This window comes from Medicago sativa, chromosome 5 (assembly GCF_051527215.1).
Source record: "Medicago sativa cultivar Bolivia chromosome 5, Bolivia_mono, whole genome shotgun sequence".
In the NCBI taxonomy this organism is placed as follows: domain Eukaryota; kingdom Viridiplantae; phylum Streptophyta; class Magnoliopsida; order Fabales; family Fabaceae; genus Medicago; species Medicago sativa.
This window is the reverse complement of record NC_140753.1, coordinates 51,752,329-51,763,681: the sequence shown is the minus strand read 5'-3', so window position 1 is coordinate 51,763,681 and position 11,353 is coordinate 51,752,329. Positions and strand designations below refer to the sequence as shown.

The window sequence follows — 11,353 nt, the reverse complement described above, 5'->3', positions numbered from 1 at the left end:
GAAAGCCTTGGCAACTGGACGTTTGCCAGGAGCAGAATCACCAGCAAATCTGCTCATCGCAAATGAACCTGTCAGGGCTTTAGCTCCTGGCAAATGTGCTCCTGGCACAGGCCCTGGCTCAACCCCTGGCAAATTGTGTCAGCTTGCATGCAGCTTTTCTGGCGTTCTGCAGGCTTTCGCAGACTGTGTCAGCATCACATCAGTCATTTTCAAAACATGCCAGGAACATTGCCAGGGGTTAACCCCTGGCAAAATGTGTACGAATTTTTAAAAAAAAAACGTTTTTTAATTGTTTATAAAATCAAAATATTAAAATTTAATAATTTTAAAAAACAATTTTAAATTATTTTTACGAAAAATAATTAAATTAAATTATTAAAACAATTTTAATAAACGATTTTAAATTGTTTTTTTATTTCATTGTTTTAAAATTGTTTTTATTTCATACCCTAAAAAAGAGATTCGAAAAATTCAGCCATTAATTAACATCATTCTAAAAAACCTATTTTACGTACCGATCACTCTAAGTCACCAAACATAAAACAAAACACAACATAATCATTTGGCACACAAAAAGTATAGTACCCTTGAGATAGATTACAGCAACGAACCAATTGGACTATGAACAAGCTATAAAGAAATAGTCCATTGGAAAAACATTTCATATATTTAAACATTACACAATGAAGTATGCTTACATGGAAATACTAAATTACATAGTGGCTGAACCATGACCAGTATTGGAAATAACATTTCATTAGACTATGACAATTACTATAAGAGAATGATGGCATAGTGGCATGAACCATGACCTGCACATAAACGTGTAACAATCATACACTTACCGGTTATAAACTACAGTTCATTGAGTAGCAGTACAATGCTAGTATGAGTTCAAATATATTATGATGTCCATTGATTTATATCGTCTGTGGCTTAATAACTTAAATCAAAATTATAGAACAAAATCAGCAGCAGCAAACAATGGCATCTAAGAAAATAACAGTTTAAAAAACAAGAATTACATGGCATGTCCTGCCTTTAGCTGACATTAATTAAAGTATGAGAAACTACTTACATCAGGGGTGCATAACTGTGTTGCGATGCGTTCTATGTGGGAAGATGGTATAACATAGGTTTAGGAAGATCCAAGTCAGTTAAGATCTTGTAGCGTATACGAGTCAACAACAAATCGAAGCTTTAATACGAGTCAACAACCAACGCCAAGATAAAACTTTAATTTCCTCAATAATTTCCCCTATCTCCCAATTCGAGTTATTGAAGATCTTATTATTTCAAAATTTCCAAAGGACCCAAATGATTGTATGCCAAACGAGCCAAAGACCCTTCCAGACCTTTTTATTCCTTTCTATTCCACTCCAACATTCCCTTCCGAAGCCAGTCAATTACAAGTAAAACATCTCAAACTAATAATCCAACATTACAAGCTAAAATATATTATAGTTAATCTTAACACAATGCAGCAAATCTCAAACTAGTAATCAAGTAACTAATTTATATAAGCAAAAAGTTCATACTCTAACTTATATTTCTCTTCACAACAACACCAAAGCACTTAAGATCAGAACTTACACACGCAAAAATATTCGGGTTACACTAAAATAACTCAGAGCAAACTCAATTTCAGATTTGAACATAAAAGATTTAAACTCATTTTGAAAGGGAAATGAATATACCAGTAGGGAATGGTGCAAATAACTTAACACATCTTGCTTTATTAAGCTCCAAATTCTCAGAAATAACAACAGAACCATCAGCTGCAATACCCCAGAAAAGGCCAATCTGTCCATTACCATCCTGTTCAAACATAACCAACACATGTAGGCCATTAATACTAGCATTACACTTACACATAATAGCTTAAATATTAATAAAACCATGTAGGAAATTGTAGGCCATTAATACTAGCATTACACTTACACATAATAGCTTAAATATTAATAAAACCATGTAGTAAATTATAAAGAATAGAGATATAAATTATAATTAAAGTGATTGAAAGAGGGGCTTACTGATGCGACAAAGCAGTTCCATCTTTGTTATCATAGATGATAAATCCAAAACTACCATCAAGTTCTTTGAGGACTTGATCTGCAGGGAATGGACCCCTGTCACGAAGTGTCCTATAGGTTTCAATGATGAAATTAGCCTCATTGGTTCCATGTTATAGCCCATATTGCATTAACATGCTTTACAATGACATTACTAGTTTAAGAAATTTAAGAATACAAGGTTCACTACCCAATTAAAACAATCTCCATCACTACTAATGTTAGTCAAAACGATCATCTTCAAAATAGTATCAAGACCACAATCAACACCAAGTACCTAAAACCAATCGATCCCAAAGTCTTAAAACTAAGATTAAGATACAAACCACTTCAAGTTCTCATTATCAAACAATATAGTCTAAAATATTTGTGAACCTAAATTTATATCAATTAACACTCCAAATAAATCTTATATACTTACAACTTTCACAACAAAATAACAAGCCTAAAGAAGAAATCCATTTTATATATATAGCCAAAACTAAACCTCATCAATATTTCTTCACAGGAACTCAACTCAATTTCAAAATAATTAAGTTTCAATCCCATAAACATTGATTTTCAAGCATAAATTAGGACTAAATTGGATTCTAATAACAACTTGGTATCATATATCCACTTAGGCCCTACTAGGAAGCTTAAAAATCATCAATTTTAAAAAAAGAACATGCTTAATTGGTGTCTTTTTTAAAAATCCGAAAAAAATATAAAAAACTTCAAAAATTTAATTTAGAGAAGAGGTAAACGATAGAACTCACCAAAAAGAAGAAAAGATATGAGATGGTCGCCGGTCACATTTCCAGCAACGCGCGGACAAATTTTGGTGCGGTGGCTGCCGGTGAAATGCTCCAATTGGGAAATTTATTTAGGGGTTTTGATGAGAAATCTATGGAGAAGAAGATTATGAACTTACTTTCACAAATGACACCCATGATGGCCGGAAATCGAGAGATAAGGTAAAAAAGGTGTTTTTGAAATCTCAGTAATCTTGAAAAAAAATAGGTGGGCTTTAAAGAGGAGGAAGAGAGGAGTTCAAAGGTGTTGGTTTCATGGCTAATAGATGTCGGAGTATGTAGATCCGTCACCGTGAAGGTGGATGGTTGTGGTTGTGTTTTTCATGGAAAGAGAGATCGAAGAACAGAGAGGAGAAAATAAAGGAAAGATTTCTCAAGTGAGAGAAAATAGAGGAAAAAACATTTTTAAGTAGCGATGTATGCTAGGGATTACAGGCTTTGCTGACCGAATTCAAGGCTTTGCAGTTTGCCAAGGGCATCTGGTCGCATAACCCCTGGCAAATGTCTGAACCGTACTGCATTTTCTGACCAAAGAGGAATCAAAATATTCCCGTTTGAATTTCAATTCCCTCCATGCATTTTGCCACAACTTCTGTGAGGGGTTTGCCCCTGGTAACTTTGCCAGGAGTTTTCCCTGGCATAGCTCCTGGCAAATTTGCCAGGAGTTCTTGCTCCTGGCATTATTCCCTGGCAATATGCAACATTTCTTGTAGTGTTTTTCTCTATTTTTCCTACTTTATACTTGAGATGGAAACCAGATAGACAAGAAGAAATGCATCTCATTTTCACAAAACAGGTTGAATTGATAACTTTGGAGTGACATCTTCCAAATGATCTTTTTTTGAGAGGAAAATGATACTTTTCTGTATATGTCAAAAAAGAAAATCGTTTTTATGGCATCTTTAATTTATTTTTTTCGGTAAAAAGTTCATTTTCCTTTAACTAAAAGGGATCAAGGTGATATCCAAAATTTTAAGTGCATTTTAAAAAAAATAATAAACCCAGTAATCATTTATGTTTTATTTCTTTATCCAAATTAAATATATAAATGAATTCATACAATTATTAAAATTAATATCCTAATTAAAGATTATTAAATTATTATGTTTTTTAGAGAAAAATATTAATTGATATATTCAAATCCATATTTTTGTATTCAATGCATTCATTCTATTATTAAAACTAATAATCACAAATACTTTAAAACCGACTCCATATTTAACTCTTTCCATAATCTTCACTTCATCCGTCATTTCTACAAAAAAACAATTCTTTTACAACACTTCTACAAACTTGAAAAATTAAATAGATTGATTTTGAAATTGTAATTACAATAATTTAATAAAATGAAAATTAGGTATTTTGGCTCAAGTCGTTTATTAACTCCATCAAATAAATAATTTTTCCTATAAATAATCAAACAATATACAACAATATAGTTTCCACTAAACGTGCATTATTACATTTCTAAGAATAATCAGATTAAATATTTCATCATATTCTACACAAATTCTTTTTTTCAAAAATGATATTGCTAAGGTATGTACTGCAAATTTGATTCTATTTAATGATGGTTTTTTGGTTCATGCTACTAACAGTTTGATTTTGTATTTTGTTTGTGTTGGATTGCAGCCTAATATCTCACTTCCTCAGTTAATTTTTTTTATCATGTAATATTTTAGTTTTTTATTTTAGAAGTTTTTTGACAGACCACAAGAAGACATCTCTATTGAAGGATCCGACATCTTCACATTCTAAAGAGCATTAAACACCAATACACCTCATAAAAAAGTTTACACATGTGATATATTTGACAAGACAATGTGTCTGTGTAAACATGCATTCATATTTTTATTAATTACCTTATTTATAAGCGGAAAGTTGTAAAAGTCTTATAATTGACAAAACTAAATGAATTTTCGATTACTTATTAATCATGTTTCAATGGCAGCCATCAACTTATCATCATTTTTTGATTTCTCAACCAATCAAATGAATTAAGTCAAATGTAAATTTTGTTGGTAGAACAAATATAACTTCCTAACAAGCAAAATGTTAAATGTTTTTCCTCTCAACTTTCAACAATAACATAGCATGTTGACGTGACATTTTTTCCTTGATCTTTAATTTCCATTTTTTTCTTTTCTCAAATAAGAAATGTACAATTGATGTCATTGCAACGACCATTGAATATGAGTATATGTCATTGCAAGGACCATTGAATTGCTTATTAAATTGAATTAATTCAAATTATGTATGGTCAATTTGTTTAAAAAAAAAAAACGGATCCTAAAATTATGTCAGATTATTCACTATACAATTGATTTAATTATAATGTTATGCGTAGTCTCATTTTATTGTTTTACAAAAGATGCAAAATCATGTTAGCATTTAATTGTAATATCAATTGTCTAATTCAACGTATTTATTGGTTTTCTTTGATTGTGTTTTTTCCATGATGTTAGAAGTTGTTGGTATAAACTCGGACAAAGAAGAAAAAAATTAATTTTTTTATAAAGAAAAAAATTAATCTAACAACTAATCTCTCTGTTAACAAAAACCTTTCCATATTTCAAGAGTACACATGTCATCTTAAATTTCTAAAGAGTATTAATTATTTCTTCGTGTCATAAAAAACGTATAGCTAAAAAAAAAACGTTTGTTTTAAAATAGAGATTACGGATATTTTAAAAAAAAACGTATAGCTAATATTTGAGTCTGATATTGAGAGGAAAACAATACTTTGTGGTTGATTTCAAATCATGTAGCTAAAAAGCAATGTGAGGAAAATCATTTTAACTATTGTTTTAATTTACGAAAAAAAAATCATACATAATTATTTATTTTTTTTATAAGCAAAGAGGTAGGGAGGACATCAAGATGAATCCACAACATCCCAACTAGATTGACACCCTGCACAAACATCCATCGTCTGCCGCCTACTCACATACACATTTCATGCTTTAGGCTCTGTTTGGTAAAAAGAAGCTATAAGCTAGCTGATAGCTGATAAGCTAGCTGATAGCTGAAAAGCTAGCTTATAGCTGATGACTGATAGCTGATAGCTTATAGCTGAAAAGCTCGCTTATTAAAAATAATGTGTTTGGTAAAATTAGCTGTTGAAGTTGCTGATAAGTATAAAATGACATAAAAGGACATGTTTATTTATTTATTTTTTATAAATTATATATGCAAATTTTTTTACTTAATGTATATTTTTTAACTACTCAAATTTATTTGAAATTATTTTCATCTTCACATGATAAATGTGCTTTATGAATTCAATTGACATTTTTTATTCGACAAATTTTATTTTTTAACGAATTTTATTTAACTAAACTTGTTTCACTATTTATTTATTATATATTTTATTTAACATTCAATATTATATGAATTAAAAGCAAGGTCATAAAAAAAATGAACAACAAAATTTAGAAAACTATATACCATGCCGTGACTTGTAATAAGGTGTGAGGTTGGTGGCAGTAAGCCTTAAAACGTGGGAACATGGGTGGTTTTTTTTTAATTTAAAAATAATAAAATTAAATTAACAAGGTTATAATTGGAAAAAATTATAAGAAGCTATAAGCTACAAGCTCAAAAGCTACCTGAAATAGCTTTTCAAAAAAAGCTATAAGCTCATGAGAAAAGCTTGTTACCAAACACATTACATTTTGATCCAACAAGCTTATAAGCTAATTCAAGAAGCTATAAGCTAGCTTTTTGTTGTTACCAAACACAGCCTTAGAGATTTTTTTTCTCTTTATAGATGTTTGTTTTTGTTGTGGTATCTAGCATGGAAGTATTCTACATATATGAAGAAAGGAATAAACATTGTTAGTGAATTGAAAGTCGCAGTCTATTCTGCAATATTAGTAGGACTCATTTGTTTTCATATTTTTACTCTAGATAGACCTATAGAAAAGACGGAATGCCTCCATCACAACAACACAATTGCTTTTATCCAACTTTTGCTATTAGTTTTTTTTTTGCTGACTAAGCGGATGTTACTGCAGACTCTAAATTTAATTTCAAAAGAGGGAACAATTCTTCTTTTCACTCCTATGCACTTTTCTTATGATCAATGCTTCCGACTTATCTCTTTAGCAATTGGGTTATTTACATAGTTTTTGCTGTTATTGCAGTTGCATGTTTCAATCCTCCGTTGGATCTTCTTTCTCTTTTTTGTTGAGGTAAGCTCTGAGTTTACAACTCCATAAAGCTGTTTATGTTTAATTGTTGTTGGTTGTTGAATTTTGTAAAACCCTTGATTTAGATATTGCTTGAATATATAAGCACCCCTTGCCATGAAGGCCCTAAGGTTAATAGAGAAATCGATGAGAAGGATGCAAATGTTCTCTTAAAACTGAGGAAAAGAAACTGGATGCTGTTACCATCATGACATGTGTGGTCCCTCATTAAGGAAGGTTACTTGATCACTTCATTCTTTTTTATAGGAATTGATCACTTTAATCTTATCACTTACAAATTCATTTATCTCTTGAGGTCTTCATGTTGAATTCATATCAAGCACCAAATAATGAAACATCAAGGAGTTTTTGTCACACATTTTTGACAAGCAATATGATAAGTACTGTAAACACTTTCCAACTCTTAAAATGGTAAATGATATCATTTCTAACAGAATATATTATATATTATATAAAAATTTAATTTCTCCAACCACCATCAATTTAAAATTGATATTAAAATTGATATTAACATGTTAAATGACATGTCTTTGACATATGATAGTGAATTTCAAATTTCAAGCCTATATATTCCACATATTCCATATACAAGAAATATTTTCTCATCAAACATATCTTATATGGTGTGTGTTCTTTCCTAAAAATATATATTGAGATGGATTTTTTGAATTATGTGTCTCTTAACAAGTATTATGCATGCATTGTTATTTGACTCTAACTTGCTGCTATAGCCACTTAAAAGAAGTAAAATAGTCATGATGACTTATGTTTGTAAATGAGTTTTTCTTTCATAACTAATCTTATCTTGAATAGAATTGGAAATTCACATTAATGCTATCTGCTTTCATTTGCCAAAGAACAATTTTATTGACGAAGTCTGTTAGCTTTACATACTTTCATTCTTTTTGTGTTTTTTTAACTCTTGGAATCTCGAAAGGCTTCCTCTCGTAAAATTTGGCGTTGATACTCCGAAAGTACTTTCCATTTCGGAGTATCAACGCCAAATGGAAGTGTATGTGTTATTTATTTATTTTTTAGATTCTTCATCTGAGACTTTTAGATACCTGAATAGGCAGACTCCTTGATTAAATTTTCAAAGTATATTGTTGAATAATTTGGTAAAGGCTGACTTCTGAAATCAGGATCTTTTGATATGTGCAAGAATAATTTATGACTACTTTATGTCAATTTCACCTTTTAAATTGAAACGAACCAGGACCTCTGAGTGGTACTTAATAAAGTCAATTTTTATAATTCATTATTTGGATTTATTTGCTATGCTATATCGTTCTCTATTACTGATCCGAACTTAAAAGTTTAGAATCCATTATCTGATTTATTCACGATGTTTGGTTTAGATGTTTTAATAATATTTAGCGGTGTGAGTTTTTGAAAAAAAAAAAAATGTTCCCGTGATTGAAGTTTACCACCAAATGCCAGAATTTTGTGCTTGATTTTGAATTTTTGTAACGAAAACAGAAAACTGAGTGCCAGGTTAAAATGGCTATGGAGGGCTGATGATATACTCATACTCGATCATTTAATTTTTACTATTCTTTTCAGGAGGGTTGGAATGGCCAAGGAGAGTGTCGGGTTAAAAGAAGAAGCAGAGATGACGAAGCTAAACAATACAAGGTGATAAAAACCATGCAGTTATAGAATCCATAAATTATTGTACAACAATACTATCTGTTTGCCTGATTGCTATTGTATATAATAGAATAGAAAATCTTAAAATATCTTGCTATCTTGTATGTTAAGTGTATCTTATATTTTGTCTTGTGATCAGTTTCTCCTAAGAGTATGTTATCTTATGTACTTATATCACACATTGTTTTCTTATTTAATTCAGATTAGAGGTCTGGTATTAATATAAATAATTAAGGTTATAAATTTTTCTTTTGTCATAACATTCACATAGATATAAAAAGTTTTATTGTAAATATTATGCCTGCTGTATTATGATAGAAACTGGTATTAAAATACAAATTAATATTAATAATACAATAGATTTCCCAAGAAATTCGAGAGTCTTGGTTCTCTCCCCTCCAAGAATTCGAGAGCTTGGTCTCTTCCTTCCAAATAACCACTTTCTACTTTTCAGAATAATCCACAACAGCCTGTGGTTTCCCTTTTATTCACACACAATACATAATTGATTCTGAGAGAATTGATTCTGATAGAATTGATTTATGTTTGGATACAATTATGTAGAATTGATTAAACAAAATGATTTATGTTTGGATGCAATTATGTAGAATTGCTTTTGAATGTATAATTACTAAAATAGACATAGCTAAAGGAGAATTGATAAAGAATGAGAATTGATAAAGGGCAATAAAGTAAAATAACATGTTGTAATAATAAAATATACAAACCTATACACGTTGTTCAAGGAGAATTGATTCTAGAAAAGCTAGAAGCTAGGATTTGTAGCTTCATGGAGAATTGCTTTTGGAGGACAAAAGCAATTCTGAAAAGCTGAACCAAACACGTTGTTTTTGGCTAGAATTGCTTTTGGCACTGTAGAGAATTGATTTTGGGCTAGAATTGCTTCTCAGAAGCCAAACCAAACAGGCCTACTTGTTACATAATAACTTACACAATAACTCCCATAATTGCTATTATAAAATATAATGTTGTGAAAGTGACTCAAAATTGGAGTTTGGAGGCCAAAAATTGATGTTTGCTGAAAGTACAAATCGGGGCCCGAATGGCAAAAATCGGGGCCCGATTTTGGCTGTCTTTGGGAGCAGTTTGGTACTGGAAAAATCGGCGCCCGAATGGTAAAAATCGGGGCCCGATTTTGCGTGCTGTTATTTTTCAGAAACGTATTTTTGGGCCAGATTTGGTACAATTTTATGGGAGTTTCTTTTACTATAAATATAAGCATTGTATCAATGTAAACCTGGAGATAGAGGGGGCTGAAACAAGGGTTTAGAAAGGCAACAACAAATCTAGGGTTTGTATAGAGTTTGTCTCTTTGGAACAAACACTAGGTTTTGAGGGTTGATTCACCTTGGGAAACACTATTAGGATTGAGTCTCTTGGTTACGGGAAGAGGCTGGGATTTGGGTAGAATTAGGCGGGAGACTGATTCTTGTAACTCAATACCTCTTTGTAACGTTACTCATCATATAGTGGAACGGAGGGCTGCTCTCTCCCCCAGACTAGGTCAATTTGGACCGAACTGGGTCAACAAATTCTTTTGTGTTCTCTTCTTCTTTTCTCTTGCTGTGTTGTTTTCTACTTTTGGCTTGTGATTATAACTGTTCTATTCACTTTGATTATTGGTTGCTTTATTATCCCTTGCTCCACACATCAAGTTGTTATTGGTGTGAGTTTTCTCATCGAATCCCCAACAATTGGCGCCCACCGTGGGGCAAGGGTCAAAGGATAATCAAGTACCATGGGTTCGAAGTGGGATATTGAGAAGTTTACCGGAGATAACGATTTTGGGTTATGGAAGGTAAAGATGGAAGCGGTGTTAATACAGCAGAAGTGTGAGAAAGCTTTGAAGGGTGAAGGTTCGTTACCGGTCACCATGTCACGAGCGGAGAAGACCGAGATGGTGGACAAGGCCAGGAGTGCCATTGTCTTGTGCCTCGGAGATAAAGTTTTGAGAGAAGTAGCAAAGGAACCAACCGCGGCATCGATGTGGGCAAAGTTGGAATCTTTGTATATGACAAAGTCTTTGGCTCATCGGCAATTCCTAAAGCAACAACTCTACTCATTCAAGATGGTGGAGTCAAAGGCCATCATGGAGCAACTTACGGAGTTCAACAAAATCCTTGATGACTTGGAGAATATTGAGGTGCAACTTGAGGATGAAGATAAAGCTATACTCTTGTTGTGTGCTCTACCGAAATCTTATGAATCGTTCAAAGATACCATGCTCTATGGCAAAGAAGGCACTGTTACCTTGGAAGAAGTTCAAGCGGCTTTGAGAACCAAGGAGTTGACCAAGTTCAAGGACTTGAGAGTTCATGAAAACGGTGAAGGCCTAAGTGTCACAAGAGGGAATGGTGGAGGTAGAGGTAACCGAAGAAAGAGTGGTAAAAAGTCAAAATCTGAATGCTTTAACTGTCACAAGATGGGTCACTTCATGAAGGATTGTCCGGAGATTAATGGTAACTCCGCACAAATTGTCTCTGAGGGTTATGAGGATGCGGGTGCTCTGATGGTGTGGTGTCGTTTGGAGGATGAAGGTGATGTTGGTCACCTTGGTATTGATGCCTAGTGGAGCGGTGATCGTCTGGAGAGACGTTAAACACTC

General features: G+C 32.3%; 1 long non-coding RNA gene across 1 annotated transcript; it reads right to left on the bottom strand.

Moving 5' to 3' along the window:
* Window positions 1-641: 641 nt before the first annotated feature.
* Window positions 642-1,248, bottom strand: LOC146922850 (uncharacterized). The gene is made up of 2 exons (XR_015010874.1): window positions 1,079-1,248; window positions 642-812 (listed from the first exon to the last, which is right to left on the bottom strand). It is a non-coding gene; the product is annotated as an uncharacterized LOC146922850 (long non-coding RNA).
* Between the last annotated feature and the right edge of the window lie 10,105 nt (window positions 1,249-11,353).